General features: G+C 43.4%; 1 protein-coding gene across 1 annotated transcript in view; it reads right to left on the reverse strand.

Moving 5' to 3' along the window:
* The window catches only part of DMD (dystrophin), a 3,148,630-nt gene that overhangs the window by 1,952,888 nt on the left and 1,170,461 nt on the right, over positions 1-25,281 (reverse strand). The window lies entirely within an intron of this gene.

The following is a 25,281-nucleotide window of genomic DNA, read 5'->3' on the forward strand; positions in this document are numbered from 1 at the left end:
TTATTAAAATGCATGCTTACAGACATGTATGCATGTATTTTGGGCCAGAGACATATAGTATTTAATAAACTATTTGGTTCTCACCACACAATTTATAAAATACTGCTGTAACTTTAGATGCACTGACTTATGCGTGTATGTCCTGACTTATGTACACTGTTGAAAATTACCCTCATTATGTAAAAATGAGTTGATTAGGCCTTCATGACTCAGTAATCATGGAAGCATGTTTGTCTTTTGGGCTATATATGTCATTCTCAACCCCTGAAGGGAGCTAAGGGGGATGGAGTTATGGCTATTGTTTGCAATGTTATTAAACATAGAAACAGTTCAGTAAGTCAACTCACGGGGTAGAGTGTCTTCTAGTTGAAGTAAATAATGATAATACGATAATGGTTGTTCTGGTTGTTTGCCACAGCAAACTATATGGATGTGCATTGTTTAAAATGAATAAGCATTCCAAAATGAATTGTGTCTAATTTGTTTCTTTTTGGGGTCCCTGAAATAAAATGTAAAGGGACCACTGAATTAAACAGATCCTATTAGCTTCATTTATTTTTCCCCCATTCATTGTAATTGCCATTATAATCTATGAAGAAGTTACTTAGGAATTGTTACAGTATAGCTATTAGTAGCCAGCTTAGGCCTGGATTTATCAAAATGCACTAAATATCGCATGCGATAAGAAAAGGGGCATGTTTTATGGTAATAGGCAGTTTATCGCAAAGTGCACTATCTTAGCGCAAATTGTAATAACTTTTTCGCACTTTGTGATAAGTGCCAGAATTGTTGTAATTCCTACCTACAACCACTGGGGGAGAGAGAGAGAGAAAGCCTAGCCATAATGCCCTCATACTAGGTAGGTATTTATACCTCTATATGAGGCCCACATAGTTACTCGAGGTGAGGTTTAGGTAGGAGTGTAGGGGTTAGGGGCCACTTTGACATTCAGAGTGAGAGATACGAACAGAACAGTGCTCTCTTGTGAAGATTTGATGACCTTCGGAGTGAGGAAACTCACCCAAAGATGAGATTTGTGCAATGTTAGGTTGAGAGAACATTGTGCAATGTCAAAGTGGCCCCTAACCCCTACACTAATACCTAAACCTCACCTCGAGTTACTAGGTGGGCCTCCTATAGAGATATAAATACCTACCTAGTATGAGGACATTATGGCTAGTCTCTCTCTCTCTGCTCTCCAAAAATGCTATTTGCAAAATAGCAAAGAAACTTATCTTGAGGCTCCAATAGGAAAATGAGCTTGATGAAGTACACTGGTAACTTAGTCAAGTGCTATCTCTTGGAATGTATGCTTAACCCAACACAACGTTTCAAATTTAATTCTTCTTCAGGGGTCAAGGATAGCAACTGGTGAATGGGCAAAAGTCAAATACTCAAAAAATTCTTGAAAAATCTGAACATAGTTTGAATTGGAAGTTGGACAGCACTGCACTCCCACATCATTCTGTGTTGGGTTTTTGGGTTAAGCATACAATCCAAGAGACAGCGCTTGACTAAGTTACCAGTGTACTTCAACAAATAATCATCAAGCTCATTTTCCTGTTGGAGCCTCAAGATAAGTTTCTTTGCTATTTTGCATTTTAATTGCATTACAAAATATTTCAAAAAATATATTTGGGACTTATATGAGATTTGACTCTTTTGGGCCAATGATTATAAATAGGCAATTGTTCAATGTATAAGACACAAGACACCGTTTATATGGTGCAGTCTTAGTGCCTTTTTCCATGAGATCCAATTAAACAAGGTATTTCTAGACTCATTTGCATTGCATATTAGAGTGAAATCATGTTTTTTGTATTTGGTTTTTTTTTCACTTTAAGTGGGTTCTTTCATATACTGTATAATAACCCTAATAGCAGTATAGGGGATTTACTGGCATATGCCTATTTGCAATGCTCCTAATTTCACCATAGGGGACTTGCTAGCACATCCCTACCTGCCATTCCCCTAGTTCTACTATAGGGGACTTGCTGCCTGATACCTACTTGGCCTGCCACACCTCTAGTACCAGCTGAGGGGACTTACTGCCTGATGTCTAGTTGCTATGCTCCTAATTCTCTCATAGGGAACTTGCTAGCACATGCCTACCTGCCTTACCTCTTACACAACTATAAGGGATTTGCTAGTTGCTGCCACATGCCTACTTGACATGCCCTTTATACCACCACAGAGGTCTTATTGCTACTGTTGCACCTACCTGCTATGCCTGCCCAAAATGTATGAGCATGGGAATTTTGAAACCTATGTGTTATTTTCAGTTGTTTTTTATATTAGAATATTTGCTTTAACTCAGAAAAAAAGTGAACAATTTAGAAACAAAAAATTATCCTCCCCTCCACCTACCTTATAGTTCTCTGATTTGTTCTAACCCCTCTGCAATTATCCCAGCCTTGTGCTCCCACCCTGTTTTTTATTGATTATACTGGGGTGGTCAGACTTAAGAAAGAAATACAGGCAGAATGGAAAACAGAGGAGAGAAACCATTTGCATGTACTGAGTGTGTAAACTACCAATTAAATCGTGAGAACTTATGCAAAACTGGATAAACTAGGAACAGCCAGAGATCAGATACAGAATATGAGAAAAGGTTTCTAAAAATAACCCCTCACAACTTACCATAAAACCTGTCTACACTCATTTTTGAAACTATTTACAAGTTCAAAATGTGATACCATTTTCATTTAGAAAGCCCATTTTACAAGAAAATCAAAATTCCACCTAGCATTTTGGGAGTCTTTGTACACTTTGCCTTCCTTCTGTGCTCAAAGCTTACACCTTGGAGTTCTCTTTGGCACCGTGCCTTGCTGTCATATCCAGTCTTTACACCTTGAGTTGTTCTTGCATTCTCTTTGCCACTGTGCCTTCTGTCATATCCAGTCTTTACACCTTGAGTTGTTCTTGTTGTTGCTTTGAAGCCACTCTTTGTGATGCTTGGTCCCTTTATTAGTGCCTACTTTGTTTTTTTCTGCCACCTTTTCTACTTCATTTACCCTCCATGCTGCTTTAGGATGCTAATGCTTCTTTTGGTGTCCGGTTGCCACTTGAAATACCATGAAGGATTCCTATAACTGTTGCTGGTGCCCTCTTTTGGAGCCTTGAGGTATTCTTCTCCCTCTTGCTGCTTTTTAACTGCTATTGCTGTGCTTTGGAGAACTCCTGCCAATGCTGATAATCCTTCACTCCTTTACGGATACTTAGACTATTCATGCCACTTTTTGTGCCACAGTCTAGGTACCTTGGAATTATTTTCCCATTCTGATGATTTCTTTTCCCACAAGTTTCATAAGAATTGATAAGAAAACCACAATTCTGGAACCCAAAATAGTCTGCAAAACTTCCCCATTGATTTTAATGGAAAACGAATGAATTACTGTAATGAATACATGAATATTTTGTTTTCATTTTGAAAATAATGAAACAAATTTGGGTCCCAATGAAACACATGAATGAATTTACCAAAACAGATTTTTTTTTCTTCTGCACATCCCTAGCAAATGAGAACTAACACAACTTCTATTTAATGTGCAACTGGTAAAACTACAGTAGCTGTTTTTAGCTGATTTTAATTTATGGATACAAGATGTTACTTCCAGACTCATTAATTTCTGTCTACAATATTGATACAGGGCTTTTCTCAACTCATTATGTAGCCCACCCATATAAAGGCAGGTTTTCTGTTTGATTTTGTGCAAGATTTGATTTGGACTTTCCGTTAATTTCTGAGACATGGTTGTCTGATGTCAAGGGGGTGGCTATTTCCCAAATGTGTTCCCCGGATTATTCTTTACAGTCATCTTACTCTAATATATTTACTGCTGATGCCTTTGGGCCAGATTTTAAAAACTATACGTGGACGTAGATTACATAACATGAGTGCTCAGCCGCATGCATGTTATAAAATCCAGGGTCAGCGTGCGCAAGGGGGTGCACAATTGTGCAACATGCACGTGCCGAGCCACGCAGCCTTCCTCCGTTCCCTCCGAGGCCCCTCCCTTCACCTACCTAACCTGCCCCCCAGCCCTACCTAAACCCCACCCTTACCTTTCTTCTATAAGTTGCACCTGCCTCTGGGCAGGCGTAGATTGCGTGCGCCAGCCAACAGCCAGCCCGCGATCCCGGGCACAGCGGCAAATGGCCGCTGTGCCTGGAGGCTCCGACCCCGCCCCCACCCCGCCCCTTTTTCAAAGCTCCGGGACATACACGTGTCCCGGGGCTTGCGCTCGTCACCGAGCCTATGCAAAATAGGCTTGGCGCACGCAGGAGCGGGTTTTCGGGGTTATGCGCGTAATATACGCGCGTAACCCTTTGAAAATCCACCCCTTTGTATGTGCTTTTAACACAAAGATTCTCACATTAGGGCTGAGTTTTTATCATGCCCTTCTTCATGTATCACTTCCCAATCTCTTGCCTTACCTCCCACTCCTCCAAAGCTTGTCCACCCCTAATATAGTTATTCCAGCAGGCCTACATTTACTTAAGCTAATGAACAGATTCTTATCCACTATGGATGATTAGATCTTGGTATCCCACCCCAGTCACGTATGACAACTGCTGTCAGACCTGTGCTGAAGAAATTGCATTTAGATCCAGACATTCCTGATAATTATTAGAGATGTGAATCGGAAACGAAATCGGTTCGGATTCCGGTTCTGATTCACATGTGGGTTTTTTTTCATCGGGCCCGATCGTGGTTTTGTTTATCGGCTGCACCCGAGCCGATAAACAAAAAACCCACCCCGATCCTTTAAAACTAATCCCTTAGCTTCCCCCACCCTCCCGACCCCCCAAAAAACCTTTTACAGGTACCTGGTGGTCCAGTGGGGGTCCCTGGAGCGATCTCCTGCTCCCGGGTCGTCAGCTGCCACTAATCAAAATGGCGCCGATGGCCCTTTCCCCTTACCATGTGACAGGGTATCCGTGCCATTGGCCGGACCCTGTCACATGATAGGAGAACTGGATGGCCCACGCCATCTTGTGTTCCTATCATGTGACAGGGGCTGACCAATGGCACCGGTAGCCCCTGTGACATAGTAAGGGCAAAGGCTATCGGCGCCATTTTGATTACTGGCAGCCGATGGCCTGAATGCAGGAGATCGCTCCCGGACCCCCGCTGGACCACCAGGGGCTTTTGGCAAGTCTTGGGGGACCCTCCTGCCCACAAGACTTGGCAAAAGTCCAGCGGGGGCCTGGGAGCGGGAGATCAATCCAGGGACCCCCACTGGACCACCAGTTACCTGTAAAAAGTTTTTTAGGGGGTCGGGAGGGTGAGGGAAGCTAAGGGATTAGTTTTAAAGGGTCGGGGTCAGTTTAGGGGTTATTTTTGTGTGCTGTTTTTCCCACCCTCCCCCAAAACGATAAGAAAACCCCTACGATCAATATTGTGGGGTTTTCCTATTGTTTTGGGGGAGCCCCCGATTTCTGACGATTTTGAAAATATCGTCCGATATTTTCAATCGACCGAAGCCCGATTCACATCCCTAATAATTATCATTCAATTTCCAATTTGCTTTCTCTTTCCAGAATTATTGAGAAGGTGGTGCAGTCGCAGTTGTCCGGTTTCTTAAAGAGCATATTTGTTTACATCCTAAACAATCAGGCTGCCATAAACGCTACAGCACAGAGACTACTATTACAGCCATGATAAATGAAATCAGTTTACTTTTGGAAAAGGGAAAATCAGTTTTGTTAGTATGCTTAGCCATGAGTGCCATATTTGACACCATAAACCCTCAGCTATTACTTAAATGTTTGCATGAAATAAGACTTTGTAACAGATCACTGAACTTGTTGAACTCTTTGAAACTCTAATGAAACTTTGAAAGAAATTAAAGATCTGGATCATGATTAATGATGTGAACTGAGGGATGGTAAAAATCCAATTTGTGAAATGTTTGGCAACTGTGATTTTCTAAGTTGAATGTGGCTTACTTCTATCTGTTTTCATTCTTTTATTTTTTATATTTGAATTTTACTATTGTATGTCGCTTTGAGTGAATTAATTTAAATCAAGAAAGTGGTCTATATATTTTATGAAATACATTTTTAAAAAGTATTTAACAAAGTACCACATGAGAAGCATCTAAGAAACCTAAAACGTTATGGGATAGGAGGCAATGTTCTTTTGTTGATTGCAAACTGGTTAAAAGAAAGGAAACAAAGAGTAGGATGAAATGGTCAATTTTCTCAGTGGAGAGAGATAAACAGTGGAGTGCCTCAGGGATTACCGCTGCTTTTTAATATTGTGGCATACCCCCCCCCCCACTCTGGCCAGCAGTTGTCATTGTCCCTGTATAGAAGACCTTAATATCATGAGCCATCCCTTCCCCTCAGTCCCTCCCATCTGAAGGGTGTAACACTGTTTAGCTCAGCCATCTTAGGACACTTTAGGTTCAGTTTAAGAAAGCACTGGAACAGTGAGGTTGTCTAAGTTTTACACTCTGTGAGGCCTCCCCAGCTTCACCCAGATGAAGTTTGTGTTAAAAGTGACACCTCATTGTGCACTCCCTGCCAGAGGGTCCTTCTCCTACTAATGTACAGAAGAGATAGATTTTTGAGCCTGATACCTTTTTGGGTAATTGCCAGGTTCTTGTGGCCTGGTTTGGCCTCTGTTGGAAACAGGAAGCTGGGCTTGATGGACCCTTGGTCTGACCCAGCATGGCATGTTCTTATGTTCTTATGGAGCGAAAGGGCTCTCATCAGAGGACTAAAGACCTATGAGCCTACTCTAAACCCTATGTGGACAAGCAGCAGTGATGGGTCCTGATACATGAGACAGTGAGGGCAGAAGATTTATCCAGTTTAACTTCTGAGGTATTTTTTAGACTTGAACATGGTGGGGAGGCTTTTGGATCCCCCTTCCCCGCTGGGATTGCAGTGCTGAGAACTAGTCTGATCCCACTTGACTTTTCCCCATGAGAAGTCCCCCCAGAAACAACAAGTAAGGATAGAAGAACAAGATCGAGAAAGCAAAGCCAGACCCCTTCCTGCATGAGAGGGATCATAGTGCCAAGGGAGACCATTCTGAACTTCTCTTGCTTGAGAAAATGATTTAGGGCCCTCAGATCCAGAATGGGTTGGAGCCCACCGGTCCTCTTGGAGATCAGGAAATAATGGGAGAAAAACCCATCCCCTTTTGCCCTGGAGGAACTTGCTCAAGCACCCTGCCTGGAATAAGGATGGATAGCTCAGACAACAGGAGCTCCTGATGTGGAGCCTGACCCCAAGAGGGGCACGGGGGAGCATCCTCAGATGCACTGACAAGGTTTAAGCGGTATCCTCAGCGAACAATGGAGAGTATCCACCGATCAGACATGATTGCTAACCAGCGATGCCGACAGAGGAATAGGCGGTCTCCTACTGGTGGAAACAGCTCCGAGGGAACGGCGACTGGACTTGTGCTCCCTCTCTGCCAGTCAAAACCCCATAGCAGGGCTTGGCTGAGGCACTAGCCAGGTTCTAGGCGTCCTTGGCTGCTTGGAGTGGCCCCTAGCAGGGATCTGCTGAGAGCACCCATGGGAGACTGGAGGATAATATTTCCTCTGACGGTAAAATGACCATTTGGCTTCTTGTCTCGCCGACCATCTGGCTGAGGAGGGGGGATCCAACGTGCTAGCGAAAAGATGCTGGAGGGTCTCATGATGATCTTTTAGTTGAGCAACAGCATCTCGGACCTTATCTCCAAAAAGGTTATCCCTTGTTGAGGAGAGGTCCGCAAGTTTGTCCTGGACTTCTGGCCGGAGGTCTGAGGCTCGGAGCCAGGCCATTCTGCGGGTTCTAATGCCCACGGCGGCCACTCGGGGTGACGTTTCAAACACATTATACATGGAATGCACCTCATGCTTACAATACTCGAAGCCCTAGTGGACGAGCACGAAAAATGCCTCCTGTTGCTGCTGAGGGAGGTGTTCTTCCAACTCAAACTTTCCTCCAGAGGTTTCGGGAGTACTGGGTTATATATAATTGGTAGGAAGTGATATGGGCTATTAGCTTTGCCCCTTGGGACACTTTCCTACCTAGCACATTCCATTCCCTATGGTCCTGGCCTGGAGGCGCGGACACATGGGTTCAGGACCACTTTACCTTTTTGAGAGCAGATTCCACTACCACTGACTGGTGGGGGAAGTTGGTGTCAATCAAACCCAAGGGACTTCTGAACGAGGTAAACAGCATCACCCTTCCTGTTGACCGGGGAGACAGAGATAGGATGTTCCCAGATACGCAGGAGCAACTCCTTCAATATTTCATGCACAGGAACTGCTACTACCTCCTTCGGTGCATCCACAAACTGGAGGACCTCCAGCATGTGATGCCTAGCATCCTCCTCTGTGAGGAGCTGAAATGCAATGGACACCGCCATTGTTCGGACGAACCCATCGAAGATCAGGTCCTCTGGGGGAGACAGACGCTGTTTCTTCGGGAGTAATGGTTCCAGGAGGACATCCTCAGAAACATCAGAGGTGAACTCAGAAATACTGTCAGCCCCATGGATCGTATGGGGCTTCCTCCTTGATGAGATCTCCAGGAGAGGTCAGCGGGGGACCCGTGCTGACTGCCTGCAGTCTGGGCCCTGGAAGCATTGAGGGCACCGAAGGCATCAATGTCCTAGAAGGCCGCGGTGCCAGAGTCAGAATCAGCAGTCTAGGTGCCAAAGGCCCGAAGGACCCTGGAAGCATCAAGCCTTCTTCCTCAGAAGAACTGGCTATCGATATAGCCTGAGGGGGGAGACAATAATGGCCGCCAGGGAACAGAGGAACCCCAGGCACCGGCTGCGTAGGGAGGGTGCCAAGTAATACATTAAGGCGTTCCAGCATCGGTGCTTGGATCGAGAGCATGGGCTCTGGCATCGACTCAGGCTCCGATGGGGCTTGCGGCTCGATACCCCTGAATGCTCAGAGCATGGCCACCTGAACCCTACAATCCAGCTCCTCCTTGAAGGCTACCGTGGAAATGGCAGGGGAAGGAGGAGAAGGCGTCACCGGATTGCCCTCGAAATGAGGGGGGATCGGTGACTGGCACCAACATGGAAATCGGTGGGAAGTGCCTCAGACTCCAGAGTTCGACTCAGGGTGAGGCCTGGTCTCCGCGGGGCCGCTTCAGGGTCAACACGGCAGATACCAATGCTGTCCCGTAACTGGAGTCATGCGAGATGGTGACCAGTGATAGTGCTTTCTTCATCTCCGGTGCTCAGCCAGGTCTTTTCCCGGCATCAAGGAGGCTGAAGAGACTGATGTTCTGGAACGGGAGGACAATAACAGAGTTTGATCTCCAGCGCCCCTCTCTAAAATGGGAGCCTGAGCATGGGTGGATACTGAGGGATCAGTGTCCATGAGATCCCCTCGACTGCGCCGGACGCTGGCTTGGAGGGCCCCAACTTCTTGGGCCCAAAACGTTTCTCCATTTTATCTAAATGTGCCTGACAACCCTTAGGAGTCATCTGGTTGCAAAAACGGCAACCTCATACATCATGTGATGCCCCCAGGCAGACTTCATGCGAATCAGTCAAAGACATGGTTTGGAAGCACTGGGGGCATCACTGGAAACCGGAGGAGGCCATGCCTTGAGCTGATGAGCGGGTGGTGCAGGGAGGATGCCAAAAATCACTGGAACTGACTGCAAAGAAGGTAGAATTTACCGCGCTGCCCCACTGACTAGGGGGGAACCAAAGATAAGGGACCCTGCACGAAAGCAGCGAAAAAAATCACAAGAAAACAATGAAGCAGAGCTCAGACACCGCGAGACAATTGCACTGCAAAAAGAAAGAGACTGAAGGTGGACCACGCGTGGCCACTCTGATAGGAACATGCTGAGCATGCTCAGTGTACCAATCAAAGTTCTAGAAACTTTGACAGAGGTTTTCCGTGCCGGGTTCCATCTGATGATGTCATCAATGAGTAAGGACAACCATCCTGCTTGTCCTAGGAGTATACAAAGACCAGGGAGTAGTTCCTGGAGGAAACGTCCATTAACTGCTATTAATCAAGGTCACTTAGGGAATGGCTTCCGCTATTACTGGCATCAGTAGCATGGAATCTTCTTAGTGTTTGGGTAATTGCCAGGTTCTTGTGGCCTGGTTTGACCTCTGCTGGAAAACAGGATACTGGGCTTGATGGATCTTTGGTCTGACCCAGCATGGCATTTTCTTATGTTCTTATCTTCTTACGTCAGCAAGTAGCACATTTAAAATAAATCGAAGAACATTATTTTTTACTCAATGCATTATTTATTTATTTATTTTTGGGTTTTTTTATATGCTGACCTTCTTGTAAAAAATTACAAATCAGACCGGTTTACAATGAACAAAAAACAATGCAAAAGAGCGTTACATGGAACATTGCGAGAGAACGAATAATTGAATAGGAAACCGGGGCTACGAAATTGCCCATTGTAAAAGGAACAATACTCTACATAGTTAATAACATTGATAAATACAAAAATGGTTAGTTACATCCGAACAGTCATTGATCAGTACTTAATAATTTGCAGTTAACAGGAATCGTCTAGGGTATGGCTGGAGGGTAAGCTGGATGGTAAACTGGATGGAAAGGAGAGATTATGATTCTGGGAATGATAGTTTGAAGAGTCAAGTTTTCAGTTTTTTCTTGAATGTACAATTAAGCTCTGGAATTTTTTGCCAGAGAATATAGTTAAGACAGTTACAGTAGCTAAGATTTAAAAAGGTTTGGACAAATTCCTGCAGGAAATGTCCATAAACTGCTATTAATCAAGTTGACTTAGGGAATAGCCACTGCTTATTTCTGGTATTAGTAGCATGGACTTTATTTTATGTTTGAATGCTTGCCAGATATTTGGAACCTGGATTGGCCAGTTGCCTCTGTTGGAAACAGGATGCTGTGCTTGATGGACCCTTGATCTGACCTAGTAGGGCAATTTCTTATGTTCTTATGTTTTTAACAGACCCATAAGTCTTCATTCAAAAGCTTCTAGAACACCACAAAAGCTTTGCAAGCAAAGTAATTTGTGCTAGACTAATCTGCATATTATGAACATGCCATCTGAAAAAACTGCAGGATCAAGGCCTGCTTTTGGGCTGTGCCACCTGTGTAGCTGCACAGTGCACCAAGCAATAGGAAGTGCCAGGATCCCCTTACAATGCAGCATATGGCTAAAGAATACACTCTTCTCAAGTGAGCAGTGCTGGAGAGCTGGCACTGCTAAATGGCTCCTCTGGCAGTCAGAAGCTCTCTATGCAGTTCAAAGAATGAATTACATGGGTGAGAGAGGCACTGGCAGCAGGAGGAGGCATTTAGAAGCACTGGGCCTCCAGCACATCTCTGCACATGGGGCCAGGTTGGATCAGGCTAGGACAAGGATTGAAGGAAATGGATGGAAAGGAAGGGGGATGGGATGGAAGGAGAAGTCTGAAGGTAAGGAGCAAGGGATGGAAGGACAGGTTTGAAGGTGAGGGGAAACAGATGGAAGGTAGATGACTGGGGATGGGGGATGAAAGGTGAGCAATAGGAAAGGATTGAAGAGAATGAAAGTGAGGGGGGAGAATGAAAGGTAAGGAGAATTAAGAGGAAAGGAAAATGGAAAGCAAGGGAGGGAAGGATAGAAGGCAAGGGAAAGGAAGAGGAGAGAAGAGAATAGGAAAAGAGAATTCCAAGAGAAGCAGGAATTTTGATGCTCCAAGGGAAGGGGGAACGTGGAGACTCGAGAATTGGGGATGGGAGAACTATGACTGGGATACTGAGTGGGGATAGGGCAGCACGGACTCAGAATGGGGGATGGCATAAGTGTGGGGAGGAGCTGAGAGATTAACATTCAAAAAAGACCTAAAAACTTTTTTCTTCCGCAAATTCTTCAGAGACCCACTGTCAACTGACCATACCAACCATCAAATGAATTCTCAATTCTAATCTCCAACCAAACTTGCTTCCCTCCTCATCCAACCTAAGAATAATTATTTGACCTGACTTTTTTATCTCTATATATGCTTATTCTGCTATTATGTTTCAATACTGTCAAGAAAAATGTTCACTTTGTAAACCGTTATGATGGCTCTATCGAATAAAGGTATATAAAACTCATCAAATAAATAAACAAACAAACAAACAAACAAATAAATAAATAAATAAATAAATAAAATGACCTGGAAGGATGTGGTGGGGGCAAGAAAGGTTGGAAATGGAGGAAGGGATGAAAGAAAGGGAAAATTTAGTGGAGTTTGAGAGAGAGCCAAAAAGTAGATTGCTATTGGTAGGAGGAGGGCAAGGGAGCCGGATAGCATGTGATAGAGGGCTGAGAGGGGACACTGGAGGGGAGAGTTTAGGAGGTGTAGGGCTAAGAAAGAGAGAACTGGAGGGATAGAAGGCGAGATGAAATCTAGATTGGACATGATTAAACAGAGAAGCAGAAAGAGAGAGCAATGGAGAAAATTGAGATGAAAGGAAAACATCAATCAGGCCGATACAGTACAGTGCGCTCCGACGGAGCGCACTGTACTGTTGCACTATTACTGATGCACTATTACTGATGCACTATTACCCCTTATTCAGTAAGGGCCACTGGGCCACTATTACCCCTTATTCACACAGGGCCACTGGGAGGGAGGCCCTGTTAGGCCTCCCTCCCAGTGGCCCAGTGTGTGTTCCTAGCGTTGCTCCTGTCCTGTGTTAGGCCTCCCATTGGCCCCCTTGTCCATGTGTTTCTCTTGTGCAATCTGTTGTTGTTCTGTGCTTTGTCTGGTTCCTTGTTTCGTCTCTGGACCTACCCTGCATTTTGCTTATTTGTCAATCCCTGTCTTGTCGGTGCTTGCCCCTAGTTGTGCTCAGTGTGGACAGGGTACCTTCCCGTCCTCTTGTTTCTCGCTGTCTGATGGTTCTAGTGGGTGCCCTGTCCCCATACCTGGGAACTTTTGATTTCCTGTCACCCTGAGATTACCGTGAAAGCTGGGGGGGGGGAAGCAGGGGCAAAGGACTGGATGTGCACAAACTTACTCACACACACACACACACACATATTAACACTCATATGTTCATGATAACTTTCCACACACACATGCTCATTCTTACATGCTGTCATTCCTCATTCTCTGACATTCTCACATGCTCATTTACAGCTTTAGTCCTCTCATTTTTCCACATACACACCCCTCTCACACACATGCTCACTCACTCACTTCTCTCCCTCTTCCACACATACACACACATGCCCACTCACTCTCACACCCATGATCATTCACAATTTCACTTCTCTTTCTCCTACACAAACACACACAATCTCACAGACATGTTCTTTCCCCTCCTCTTGATATACTCCCTCCCCCATCCACACACCCATTCACACATATACACATACACACACAAACATGCCCCCTCACATCTATTTACAAACATATATGCACAAATACCCCCCTCATTAGCTACCTCTCCCTACCCTAAACTTACCAGTAGGGGCAACCTCATCTTGGGGTTGATTCTTCTTCCAGCCAATAGCAGCAACAGCAGCATTTTCTATTGCTGCTTCTGCTATTGGCCCCTTCCCTTCTTCCTGTTCCCACAGGCCAGTCAGAGGCCTCCTCCCTTCGTGCCTGTCGAAAGGTTTGAACTCTGAATTTTGTTTCCCGTACATAACCCACAGGATGTGGGCTGTACGGGTTTTGGATGTTTTTCTTGACCAGAGCAGGGTGCCTTTGGCACCCTGCACTGGTGCCTTACGATAAAATAGGGCCAGCATTGGTCTGCAGGCTCAGGAAGAAGAAAGGAGGCCTCTGATTGGTCATGGGGCAGGAAAAGGAAGGAGGCAATTGGCCCGTGTAAGCCAATCAGATGCTTTGTAAGCTGGCTGCTTCACTAGCGAAGCAGCAGCAGGACACCCGGAGATTACAACTGTAGACGTGGAGACCCGGCAATTCCATTAGAATTCCAGAGTCTCCAGGTCAAATCGCGAGAGTTCCCAGGTATGCCTGTCCCTGATCCTGCGCACTGCCCCTCCATAAGACCTGACAGCCACAAGCACCAGGGGCCCAACCTGAAGGGAAGGTGGCTGGTCAGGTAGAAGACCTACACCTGTTCTGCCTGCTCCTGACCCCTGCAAAAGAACTACATCTGACCTGCTAGCTCCTGTCTCCACAGACCCCTGCCGAAGGGGTAACTTAAAATCAGTCAAAGCGGCCGTGGCAGCTGTTGAGGTGCTGAGCTTTATTTGTGGTTTCTGGATGAGGAGCAGAGCAGCGCTATTCAAGTCTTCCTTTTCAAATGATAACAGAATTATAAAAAAAGAAAAGAAAGGATTTGACTGCAGTGGATTACATTGTATTAATTAAATTTCAATAGGCAGTGACATTCTTCAATCAACAGCACCCACTGAAAGGCCCATTGTTCAATGCATCCACTTTTGCTACTGCACCAAGTTCTGAAAAACGACCTTGAGTCACTCGGCAACAGCTTCTGTCACTCAGCTCTGCAGCTTATCCAAGCAGAAAACAATCTATATCTCTGTGTCCCCACAAGATAAACAGCAATTCCTCTTGGTCACAAAGAATTAGAGTTCAACAGACCCCTTCGCACTTAAATTACCTTAATATTACAGCTGCCGTAAGCAGAAAAAAACCCTCCACAAGCTTTGCTGAGGAATCAAGACAAAACAGCATTAAAAAAAAACCAAAAACCACACACACAAGCAGCCTATGGGTTCGATTTACCCAAAACTATGATGTGAAAAAGCTTTCCACCAGAAAGTTACTCGCAGCTTTAGGTGAATAAAATCTATCACAGCCTCCGTTAACAAAATGTGGTTCCGAGGCCTTTGGAGTCTTGAAAGACTAAGAGAAAGCCCTTTATATTGTATTTAAACTGGCTCTTACATTCTCAGCTTCATTACAATACACAGCATCCTCATTAAGCCCTTTCAGATATAATGAGCTGCTCCCTTGGTTTCAAAAACTTAGTTTTTCTTATTTTAATTTCGTTTCATTTTAGTGCGCACTAACCGAGACAAAACAGAACAGACAAGTGCACCTCCCTAGTGAATGTGCCACAGCCTTATCACTGCTTGTTGGAAACTTAGCACAGCCATGCCACTGTGCTTGGTGCAAGTACGATTCGCAGACTCCTCCTTTAAGTTCCCCTAACATTGCAGATAAGTGAGTAGATGTACTTCTTTTCCTAAACCAAGATGCTGGCCCCCATCTATTTTTCCTTTACCACCCCCTCCCCGCCTCTCCCCTTACCAACTTTGTCCTAAGCATGCTTGAATTCAGTCATGGTTTTGGTCATTACTACCTTGGGTCACAAAAAAAACCCCCTCTTCATTGCTTATCATAAATGACAAGTAGGGTTGTGCGAAAGTTGTTGTTTTTTTTTTTTTAGTTACATACTTTTGTTTCATATTGTGAAAATGATCACATCCCACAACTCTGTGAAATTCTACAACGTGGATGCTGAGCTGGGTGGCATTCTAGAAGAAATCTACCTTTAATCTTGAGACTGCTGAACCCCAAACTGCCGCGGCGTGACGTTTTCTGTCACCAGCAGATGGGGCCCCCACTTATGAGGCACCTTTGCTCTGTGCGGGGGGTTACTTCCCTGGCTAGAGTCAAGTTGGCAGATAGGAGACACCTGGGCGATACCCGTGGTGCTGAGCTGATGAGGCTTGAGACCTTTTCCAAGATAATAAAGCCAGCGCTTATTTGCAAGCCACAGAAAGAGCACAGACTTGAACAAAAAGGCTTATTTTTATTTTTTTTTTAATTTATAATTTGTAGCAGTTTGGCAGGCAAAGCAATTTCCTCAGCAGAGACAGAAAATAAGTAGGAGAATTACTCTCCAAATTTAAAATATTTTGCCAAGAGAAAGCTCAACATTATCATCAAAACATGGATTGAATTACTCGCCTTTCCAAACCTGCGCTCAAGGTGAGTTTACCATTCACGTGTCCCAGATAGAGCTTGCCATTTAAATTGATAGCTGAGGTAATGCAGAGCAAAGTGACTTGCCCATCATCATACGGAGGGACAGCGGGAAAAATACTATGGCTTCTGTGATTCTCAGTCCACTACTCTCACCATTAGGCTCCTCCTCCGCTCTGCCATGCCCTAGGAAAATGGGGGGGGAGGGGGGGGAGAGAATGATTCTTATTTTTCTGCCTCAACCTTTCTGAAAAAAATAAAAGAAGATAAAAATGCTTCATGCTTCGTTGCATAATAAAAAAGCAGGTCAGAACGAGAAAATATTTAGTACAGGATCGCCTTTTCACTGTATTAGTAGATAACAATGAATCTGACCCCATTAATCTTCCCCAAGGTGTTCCCCAAGGTTCCTCCCTCTCCTCTACCCTATTTAATATTTACATGCTTCCCCTCACTACCCTCCTCACTAACCTCCACATCAAGCATTTCATTTATGCCGACGATGTGCAACTCATCTTCCCATTCTCTGACTCTCTCCATACTGCTCTGCTTAACTGGGAAGCCTGTCTTTCCTCTATCAACAAATTACTAAATGACATGCAACTAGCTCTAAATCCCAGCAAGACTGAACTCTTAATCATATCTAATAGGCCACCGCTCCCAGACATCCCACCTGCATACTCATCCACATCTTTCCCATCACACGTTCGCAACCTTGGTGTCCTTATTGATAACCATCTTACTTTCAAACCCTTCATCAAATCTATCATCAAGGAATGCTATTTCAAGCTCCAAACCATAAAAAAACTCAGACCACTGCTACACTTTTCTGATTTCCGCACTGTACTCCAGTCTATCATTTTATCTAAGGTAGACTATTGTAATGCACTCTTTCTAGGCATTCCCGCCACCTATACCAAACCCTTACAACTACTACAAAACGCTGCCGCTAGGATACTATCAAATTCAAAAAAAAGAGATCACATCACCCCCACACTTATCGAACTTCATTGGCTCCCTATACACTCCCGAATTCTCTATAAAGCCCTTTCCATCATCCACAAAAGTCTGTTGAACTCTAACCTCAATTGGATTAACCCCCCACTCCTCCCCCGTACCTCGAATAGACCCACATGTACAGCCCTCCAAGGAACCCTACGTGCCCAACCCATCAAATCTTTCAAATTATCATCTACCATAAGCAGAGCTTTCTCTCTCGCTGGCCCCTCCATATGGAACTCCCTGCCTCCCGATATACGCCTGGAAACATACACACCCACTTTCAAGAAAAAACTGAAAACATGGCTCTTCCAGCAAGCTTACCACACATCACCTGCCATTACATAAACCCCCACTGTTTAACTAAAAATTGAGTAACTAAGAATTTGCTACATGACTAGGAATCTATTTCTCGGAATATGTCTCATGCCCATCGATTTTGTACTTTGACTCGGCTACTTATGTAATTAGCTTTTGTAAATAGTTGTGATTTTACTGATTTTGCTGTATCTATTTATTGATATCACGGACGCTCGCGGCATAGTCAGCTCTATACCCTATCCCACTTTTAACCACCTTGTTCTCAGTTACATGTAAGGGCCCTGCCCAAAAGTTAACCTGTTTTTTCAATGTTATATGTAAGGGTTCTGCCCATTTGTTCCTTTTAACTGTAAACCGATGCGATGTGTAAACGGTCATCGGTATAAAAGAAACTTTAAATAAATAAATAAATAAATAAATAAATAAATAAATTATTGTGGACAATACTCAGAGGCAAATTTACAGGGGTGGGGATAATTTGCAAAGCCATTTCTCAGAAAATTGCCTTCCATCCATTCAGTGTTCCACAATGTGCATACTTCTAGCCGCAGTTAGAGGTGTTCCCATGGGCACGTTTGGGTCGGGGGGAGAAATATAACATACTCAAATTGCACTTTTGCAGAAAAAGGGCACTTTGTAACCCACGGCAAATTTCCAAGTGAAAGCAATTGCAAAGTCCATGAGTAGAGCGGCGGACTTTAGCCCACAGCAGACAGTCTGAAAATTGTTAAGAAAAGAAATAACGAAATCCAAATCTAGGAAAGAAGAAAATGAAGATGATGGAGAATCTGAAGCACTGGCAAACTTCATACTAACATGGTTTACTTTATAGCCGCAATCAGAAAAATCGCCCACCCTTGTTTGAAAACTACTGCATAGTTTGAACATCCCGGCACAAGACGTTGCGACTTCAGAGATGCATTGCAAATGTGTACCGTTAAAGCGACATCATGGTTGACTTGTTAAAATATTCCTTCTAATAACCTGTTGTCTACCTAGATTACACATTTGCTGGGAGGTAATGCAACATGAAAAGTCATTCGGCAGCTATTTGAGAAAAGATTTACAATGCATAAAGGTCACTAGCAGGTCTCCTTTGTTTGGATTAGACTAGATTGAAAACATGAGAACACAATAAAACGTTAATTTAAATTCAATAGCATTTTTAAGGTTGGTGTTGCTTCAAGCAGTGGAAAGCTGTTGGTCTGCAGGAAACACATTTACTTTAAAATGACATGTACCTATATCTGTCTATCTATATCTATACATAAAAAAATATGCTGGGTTGGCCCAGTGACTATGCTGTGCAATGCCTTGCAGAGGACCTGGGTTTGATTTCCAGATCAGGATTTCTGCTTCCAAGGCTAGCCAGAGCTGGGGATGCTCCTTGGGGGGACAGGAAGCCCCAGTCAACTAGTAAAGGTGACACCTAGTGGCCAGATTCAGGACCCATTAATGTAAGTGTGGTCTTTCATCCCTCTCGGCCTCCTCCCAACTTGGAGAGCTGGGATTGGTTGCCTTTGCCTTTATAACCCAGCTGTTTTGTCATCAGAGAGGTGGCTAGTGATTACCGTAGTTTTGGTTAGACACAGAGCAAGAAAGATGTCTGGTTTCTCCTTCCTGATGAAGCCTCATCGCCTCATCAGGCTTTTCCTTTGTAAAGAGGACCTACACTGTGCACTCCCTGCCAGAGGCTCCCCCCTGTTATTAGTTGCAGTAAGAGAGAATGTTTGCCAGAACAATTTTGGGACTCCCGTTCCAGGCCTGAAGACCAGTGTATTCATTCACTCCCTGAATATGGAAAGCACCCATGACAGTAAAACATCAGTCAAGGAAGGTTTTGCATTAAGGAATTATTTTCTGTTTTGTTGTAAGGAGGTTTTTTAGCCACCCTTTCTCACTGGGAACCAGGCTGGTATAGCATGTTCTCGATCCTAAGAATTTCCTACATGAGGGGGTCACCATTTAAAATAACTAAGGAGACGGAGACTCCCATCCAGATCTCCACTCATATGGGACCAGGATACAGGGCTGGGTGTTTGGGAATGAACTGGAAACTCAGGTAGGACTGTTTTTCTGTATTTGGAGGGACCCTCCACTAGGATTCCCCCGGTAGGCCGCTGGAAGAGCTTTTGTGCACTTAAATATCACCATGGGATGCTCTGCCCAAATTTCTTAAGTAAAGGACATTTACCCAGAGAAGAAACACATATCTGTACCCAGTTCAGTTGTAACTTTATAATTATAGATGAAATGGACTTTAATTTGACTTTTAACAAATCAGTAAAATTATAATTTAACACCCAGTGCCTGTTCTTACAGGTTTGTTCCAGCATCTCTCCCCTTGGGATGCTACAGCTATCAACACACATATGAACAACACTTTACTGCCTGAGCCATATGCAAGAGCTTCACCTATAAAAAGAATCCACCTCTGGAATAGAGAGTGCAGGTCATGGAAGAAATGCTAATCGGAGCATCCCTGAAGATAAAAAAGTAAGTTTGTGTGCCCTTGGGACTGGACACCCTGCTAAGGGTTACACAAGGTTCTTAAAGGCATGTACCAGGCCAAGTATGGTCACTGCACTGACAGGACTATGTAAGTTGTGAGGTTTTATATAAAATAGAGCAATTTTCCTGCAATTCTCCCTCTCCCTCATGTAGTAATCAATGAAGCCTCATAGTACTATTACCAAATGTTCAAATTGGTAAGGAAACCCAAGGGGCAGGAGTAAAGGAGGAAGCTGCCAACTGAAAATCTCCCAAATCACAATAACCAAAAAATTAATTTAGATTTTGCATACTCTACATTTTGGAAAATGTGGTATGGCGAGTTAATCATTTTCCAAGCTACAGAGCACAAGGGTCAAAGAAATAAAGGCATGCTAAGCACATCTAGCAAGAGGGGATCTTAAAAAATGTGTCCTGTGGAAGAACCCCGTGTGTCATCCGATAAATCAAAGAAATCTGAAGTCTCCAGAAGCAAACATCTCAGGCCCAGGCCACCTGCCTCCTTACCAAATGAGATTCAGAACAGCTATTATAGCTCATTGATTTCTGATGCTGAAATTTAGCAAGGGCTATATATTTATATCTACTGAGTACATCTGCAAAAACAAAAGAAGCAGCTAGCTGGTCTGACAAGCAAACATTTTAGATTCTTTGGAAAGATACAAGAAGTCCTTTATTCTCAACCTACAAAGGAGGGAACCAGGGCTGGGCTTGCATCATTCCATAGGAAGTAACGGCTGATTGTGTGCAAAAGTACATAATGTTCTCATCACCAGCATCACCTAAATTGCTTCATTATTTCTATCCTAGGCTATGCTGAGATGTACTCTAGGTTTTCTACCGGCAAAGAACAGACACAGCAGATGGAATCTGCTAAATAGCTAAAAGAATGAAACATGAGTTTAGGGTGTGTGGGGCTTGGAAGCTTCAGCGTTTCCATGTGTGCAACAGACCAGGTCAGGAATATGAAGACCAGAAGGGGTAATTGAAAGACAAAGAATGCTACTAGAGACTGCATTCTCCTTTCTCTAGCAGATTCAGTAGTAAATAGATACTGGCATGAAATCTACTTTATAAGAAACATAAAAAGCTATGTATAAACTACATGTTGAACATTAGCTGTTGTTAAAATCACCTCTGGCAGATTTACCTAGATCCCAGTTGTTCCTCCTCAATGGTAACATTGTCTTTCGCAGTAGAGTACCCAATTTGCAAGTGGAATTTGTTTACATTCATTAACTGTTTTTGGACTCCTGCCTGAATTTTTTGTAACAATTCCTTATTCCACACTACTATTTTCTTTTTGGTTATACAGTGAGAAGATAAAAGGCTAATCTCAACCCACAGTCATGAGAATGCACATGCCCGAGTCCATTCAGATCAACATGCCCAACCTAAAACCAAACAAAGGTCCAATTACCGTTTGGCATAGTACCTACACAACTTCATGATACTACAGCTAAGTATTGAGGAAAAATTACTAAAAGCTGTAACAATAAACGTACTTGCTAGTTGCTACCTCTAATAAAGTAACATTTGCTTATGGACAAACCTTGATTAAGTTTGTGGGGTTAACCCAATGCTATCTACGTCTTTCGTTTTTTTCTTTCTTAGAAATATGACAGTTCAGGTTTCAGGTGCTAACCAAGAATAAATGTGTACACTATTTTATACTACTTAAAATACTTTGGACCTCAGAATCCGCCGATGCCCAAAGCTAAAAATACCAGCTACATGGACTGGCATGTTCTCTGCTTGTAGCGTCATCAGAATGCATTGGAGACTGACCTTACCACCTGCTGTCCAGCTTTGGCTGGAGAGTGCATTAATTCTTGAGTTGAGAGTAGAATCAACATGGCATTGAGAAACCATAATATTTTTGCATGATAGCATCAGCCTACTGGTATATTGTTGTCTGTCATAAATGTTAGCTTTAAAAGGAATTTAGTTATGCAAGTACTTAATATGTAATCTGCTTAGAACAAGTAATGTTGACATAGGAGGAATTTAATTTTTTTTTTTTTTTTATAAATAATAAGTTCTGGTTGCTGTTCATGGAAGATGCCAGTGTTGAATGAGAAGGTTAGAAGCTAACATAATCGAGAGGGCTGAATGGAATATGGTGGATGGTGGGTATAACTTACATGTGTTTGGGCACCAACTGGGCTTGGTAAAAGATTTTAGACTCAACCCTGTGTGTTAATCTGTATTCCCTCATTATTGAATATGTGTGTGTGTCTTGTTCCGTTCTAATGCTGGTTAGTTTTATTTTGTAGCATAAAACTATGAATGAATTCTAGCTTTTTGAAAATAGATTTTAGGACAAGGTTGAACTCTGAGGATGTGAGAAATGGAAAATGTTTGTCCCATTTTGAGAACCTTTGCCATTTCCTTTGGATGAAAAAACATTTCCTCGAACAGTCCTTAACTCAAGTGAAAACTAGCGAGTCATTCCTCTTTCTGTCTCAGGGTTATAGGCATCTCCAGTGGTACTGGGGATTTTCAGACTGAAACATTCCAGTCAGGGGACTCCTTTCCACACTCATGATAAGGTTTCTGGTATGAAATGATGTAAGCACAAGGAATGGGAGGGGGACAAGGTTTCATTATGTAGTCATCCTATGCTGGCTATGGGCCTCATCATGAATGACAGCCAGAGATGTATTTAGACTTTGCCAGCCTTAGGTACTGTTGCAGCTATTGTGCCCCCCCTATTCCAGTCCTCCATCCCCTAATTCCTGGGTAAGGTCAGACAACAGCGAGCAGGAGGTGTAAGGCACAGTCCCACAGTTTACTGAGGCAGCTCAGGCATAGATTCTGTGGCAAAAACTGGAATAAACTGAAGCCCTTGGCAAACAATTCCATCTTTTATATTATAAAAATGAAGCAATTTTCCAGCCTTGCTTGTGTCTGTATAATTTAATTTTTCTTGTTGGAGGAAAAGGGAGCTTAAGTATCCGTACAGGGACAAGATCTCGGGGAAGAGCAAAAGAGAAGGAGAGGGTGAGAAGACCAGGGATGGGGAGAAGAAAGGAGGAGGACTAGGGATGGGTAAAGAGATGGTGAAGGGACTGAAGATAAGAGGAAGGAGTATGAGAAGGAAAGAAGACTAGGGATGGGGGAGGACTGAGTATGGGAGAGGGGAGGTAGAAAGGGATGGGGAGGATGGGAGATGGGGAAGGTAGAGGAAAGGGATAAATCAGGAATGGAAGGAAAAGACGAAGATGGAGGGAGGTTCTGGGATTGAGAAAGAGGGAAAGGGAGTAGAACAAGTTGGGGGGTGGGTTCCACAATCTGGGGATAGAATCTGAGATCAAGGGGAGAGAACCTGAATTGCAGTAGGAGGAGGAGGGGGAGAGGGAAGGAGAGGAGGGAGGTATCCCTTCTGTGCTCTGGTCCTGCTCCCCCTTATAGCTCCTTTCTAACCTCTCAATCTGGTGCATTCATACCATTACCAATCCCTTCTCTCTCTCTCACACACACATGCACTGTCCTATACAGGACCAAAGCAGTGACGTCATCGATGAGTGCCTCGGGAACTTTCCTGCCACAGGTCCCTTAAGTAGCGCATTGTCTAGTATGCACACGCCTAGTGTGGCCCCGAGGAGCGATGATGATGGCAGCTTCCCGAGCTGCAGGCAGGAAATTCGGCAGGGTACCGCCATGCTAGCAAGGCTGGCAGGCTGGTGGCACTGGATGAATACCTTGGCTCATGGGGCCTACCCACGAGTCACGAAACATAATAGTAAGTGTAAAAAACATTTTAAGCTATATTGCCTGACAATGTATCAGAAGTCACAGATTTTAGATAAAACTTTGCCTTCAAAAGTGTGTGCAGAAAAAAACCCCTATGGCAAATAAATGTTATTCCTTTCGGCTGTTGTTAATATGCAGTATTTTCCTGCAATTCTCTTAAACCTCTGGGAGTAATTCTCTTTAGAAATTGACTCGCGTGAATCTGATTGACCAGTTTGGATTGAGATGTCATTGTGCACACAGCAGGAACGAACCAAAATCCTGTGTCGTTGAAGCGACTTGAAACAATCGCCAAGGTCATGGCTGTCCCAGGAGAACCACTTAGTTACAGGAATGGGGTCAATCTCTGAGAGTCATGTCCTTCTGAAAAACTGGATAGTGCATGATGACTATATATATATATGGGTAATCATTAGACAAACTCTTGTTTCCAAGAATTGGGCTCAGAATTCATAGAAGCAATCTCCAAATGGTATACACTGGAACAAAGTCTGCGGTGACTTAGTTTTAACCTGTGAACTTTGCACAAATTTTCAGAGCAAAAGTACACAAGTTCTTAAGGTTTGAAATCTGCTGCAGGTACTAATCACAAATGTTTGCACCTGCTTTTTCTGTGATATTTTTTTTAAGGGAAATTCATGTGCATAGAGTTGAAAATGCAATCTACCCATGTTATTTCCCTCCCCCACCCTAAACATGCCCCTGGAAATGATTCTTCTCGATATGGCTAAAGGTACATGCATGGTGCAACCACTGGCACATTGTGTCAACCACATGGAGGGGTACGTGCACAATTTTCAGACTGCCATTTAACATGGGCAAAACATTTTTCACCTTCGTAAACAGTGCTTTGAAAATTCTTCCCCAAAAGATTCTATAGAGAAGGGCCAAAACATTCAGACATCAATGACAGGCCTATTTCAAGGCTGTGAAGTACTGGTCTGAAGGTAGTATGCAGGTCAATATAAACCAGTAACTCAAAGGTGAACCAAAATGTGCTCTAACACCACACTTGCAATTGTTCACAACTGCAGAGTAATTAAATAGAATGCAGCCAGGCCTTTACAGAACCAATTTCAGTAATGGTAAATCTGCCAAATCGAGGCCAGACGCCTTCTGAATATTCATTGCTAGCTAATGGTTTGTTGTATGTTCCCAACTGCTGCACATGACTACTTTCACTTTCAAGTAGATTTGGAAGGATTTATGAGAACGTTACAGTCAAAACTATATTTTTCAAAGCATCACTTTCAAAACATCGGTTGTTCATAAAAAGTCCATTTGGGTTCCACCTTGAGAATTAGATCCAACATTGTTTGCATTTAAAGAAATGGTATAAAAGAAATTGAATATTTTGAAGCCAATGAAATTGAGGGCAATATACCTAACCCAAGAAGGAAAGGAAAGCTCTGATATAACTATCTAAAGATGCATTTATAGTTATTTAAAGAGCAGATAAAGGTGGTGCAATAGTTATTCAAAATAGAATTCATTATGTATCTGAAATACACCGTCAATTGTCAAATGTTATGAAGGATTAATTACAAATCCAACTAAACATTTACAAAATGTGATTCATCTCAAGACCCTTTTGTAGCTTTGAACAAAGGATAGCTAAATAATCGAGAAATTAATATTTTGAATGTAATTTATCCAAAGATACCACTTTATATACAGTCCCTAAATTACACAAAATGTTTGTTAATCCACCTGGCAAATGACTCATACTGGAGCCTTTATCGATGTACATCTATGTTTATTTTTAAACCGTTTTTTGTCCACCTATGTCTTATATAAGAGAC

The sequence above is a fragment of the Rhinatrema bivittatum genome, chromosome 5 (genome assembly GCF_901001135.1).
Source record: "Rhinatrema bivittatum chromosome 5, aRhiBiv1.1, whole genome shotgun sequence".
Taxonomy (NCBI): domain Eukaryota; kingdom Metazoa; phylum Chordata; class Amphibia; order Gymnophiona; family Rhinatrematidae; genus Rhinatrema; species Rhinatrema bivittatum.